The sequence below is a fragment of the Myzus persicae genome, unplaced genomic scaffold (genome assembly GCF_001856785.1).
Source record: "Myzus persicae strain clone G006 unplaced genomic scaffold, MPER_G0061.0, whole genome shotgun sequence".
Taxonomy (NCBI): Eukaryota; Metazoa; Arthropoda; class Insecta; order Hemiptera; family Aphididae; genus Myzus; species Myzus persicae.
In genome coordinates, this window is record NW_019103856.1 from 532429 (window position 1) to 535079 (window position 2651).

Genomic DNA, 2651 nt, shown 5'->3' on the forward strand with positions numbered 1-2651 from the left:
GTTTCCGTGGTGTAGCGGTTATCACATCTGCCTAACACGCAGAAGGTCCCCAGTTCGATCCTGGGCGGAAACATCAGTTTTTTAGTATTTTATAAAATATTATTGAATTAGTGATGATTATATGTTATCTAAGTTTCTAATATATTATCAGGTACGTTTATTTTCTATTTTTCCATACATGTACTATACTACTATGGTAATACACTAATACGGACAAAGCAATAATATTTTATAACATACACGAAATAAGGAGTACGACACACTATTGCAGTGAGTACGTTTTTATTCATTAAATTTCTTCGTAGACCTACCTATATAGACATAGTAATATAGGATATATAATATTAAATATTAGCTTTGGCCAAACCGTATTAGCTTAAGCCATAGGGGAACAATTACATTAGATAGACTTAGTATTGGTCACACTAGGATGATACCGGATGAAACGAATTCCACATGCCAAAAATTAATTATCTACAAAATAATCAAACTACCATATTTAGATGTTCATAAGCGAATGTCACTTTTAAATAAATCTTCTGTGAGCTAATAACCTTGTAGTTGATGCTAGTATATATATATATATCATATATATGTAGGTATAATTGACGTGAAATTGAGCTTATAATATTGTTAGGCTCTAATATTATAATATATACTATAATTTACAAGATATCATTTCTAATTATTATCAATTATAAATAATAATAATTTTTTGCTTATCATTTTTACTGCAGTTGTTTACCATATAAATTAAGGACAATCATTATAATTAGGAGTATATTAAGTTTAAAAATGTAAATGTGTATACAATATATAAAGCATAGACAATTATTTTATTTGAGCTGTAGCGTGTTTAGATACCGTTTTCAACTAAGTATATAAAACAAATAATAAAGATTTAAAAATAAATGCATATCCATGTTTATAATAATAAATGTTCGAAAATATACATTTTATTTGTACCTACTTAATATTATGTTTATGTATTATATTATAATAATTGATCAACAAGTACACATTAAAATAAACAGTTATCAACCCTCCCCCCCCCCCAAATTTAGTATTTTTTCAGTTTACGTAAAAATGTATGATAAAAATGATGACAATTTAAAAAAAAATTAATAGTACTAATAAAAATAAATACAAAATTAAATTAAAGGAATTTCAGTGTTACCGTCACAATCGAGTTTCGATTAAAAATGTACGGCGAGAAGACCGTCGTCACCGAAGTTATTATTTGATAATAATTATTATTAGATATGGGATATTCCAAATTATACTCCATTATATTATAATTTATAACATTATATTTTAAACTGAAAAATAATTATTTACACAGGACAGATTAAATGGATTGAACCATGTTGTCGGTATACCGTGATATAAATTTAACTCCTGAAGAAGTCATTGATGAATTGGGACAAAAACCCAGGAACATTGTTTTAAAATGAAAATAAATATTAGTTAAACAACATATTATTTTGATTTATCAATGTATAATAATTTTTTATATGTAAGCCCCCCCTCCCCCATTGAAAATAGCTGTGTACGCCACTGGCAAGAGGGAGTAGGGACTAAGATCATTAAATATTTAAAGTTTTTTTACACATTAATTTCTTACCTATGAGTTCATAGTTTATAAATTTACAAATTATAAGAAATTATAAGTGGGTTGCTCAATTAGAAACACAATGAATAATTACCATACATTCCACAAGATTAGTCATCTGTTTCCGTGGTGTAGCGGTTATCACATCTGCCTAACACGCAGAAGGTCCCCAGTTCGATCCTGGGCGGAAACATTAGTTTTTGTGTTTTTTTTCTACAAATTATTAAAACGAATAATAAAAAGATGGTAAGTGGATGTCGCTCTGCTATACACGGTAACCGGTAGGTTACAAGTGGGTCACTGTAATTGATGGTGTTAAATTCGTATTCAATGATATAAAATCACGAAAACAATTAACGATTCTGAGCGAAGACGGTCTGTCGTCAGCCTATAATATTACTTATTTACTTAGTAATTTGGTATATTTGATGATATTATTGTGATTTAAGTAATTTATTTTACTAGGCATTGGCACTACAACTGTGTATTAAATTCATTTAAAAAAAATAACATTTGACAAGTTATTGTGTGTATAAAATATGTAATAATGTAAAAATTTCAAGTACTAAAATAAACATTTTTTAATCTTATTTTTATTTTTTATAAAACTTAATAGGATTTCATTATTGATTTAAATATGTGACAAGTAATAGAATAAAAAATGCAAAAAATTAATGTTTCCGCCCAGGATCGAACTGGGGACCTTCTGCGTGTTAGGCAGATGTGATAACCGCTACACCACGGAAACAGTTGAGAACTATCGACGATTTTATTTCTTTTAACCTCGTATATTTCCTATAACCACAATATTCTTCACACAATTACTATAAAAGTTTAAACTTGAATCGTCAATTTAATATTTATAGTCATAATGTTATTTCTAAGACCTTAAATGTAAAAAATGCATTAATATGATAAATTATTAGTTACACGCATATACAGTAATCAGTGGTTGTAGAATTTAATTATATTTTTTTTTTGGATCAGCTAAGCACCCCAGACTTTCCTTTTTTATTTAACTATTGGCGAATGAAAACAA

The 2651-nt window shown here is 27.7% G+C and overlaps 3 non-coding genes across 3 annotated transcripts; 2 read left to right on the plus strand and 1 right to left on the minus strand.

Annotated features, from left to right (window-relative positions):
* Trnav-aac lies at positions 1-73 on the plus strand. The gene has a single exon. It is a non-coding gene; the product is annotated as a tRNA-Val (tRNA).
* Positions 74-1732: 1659 nt separating this feature from the next.
* On the plus strand, positions 1733-1805 carry Trnav-aac. The gene has a single exon. It is a non-coding gene; the product is annotated as a tRNA-Val (tRNA).
* Positions 1806-2287: 482 nt separating this feature from the next.
* Trnav-aac lies at positions 2288-2360 on the minus strand. Its single transcript has one exon. It is a non-coding gene; the product is annotated as a tRNA-Val (tRNA).
* Positions 2361-2651: the final 291 nt, after the last annotated feature.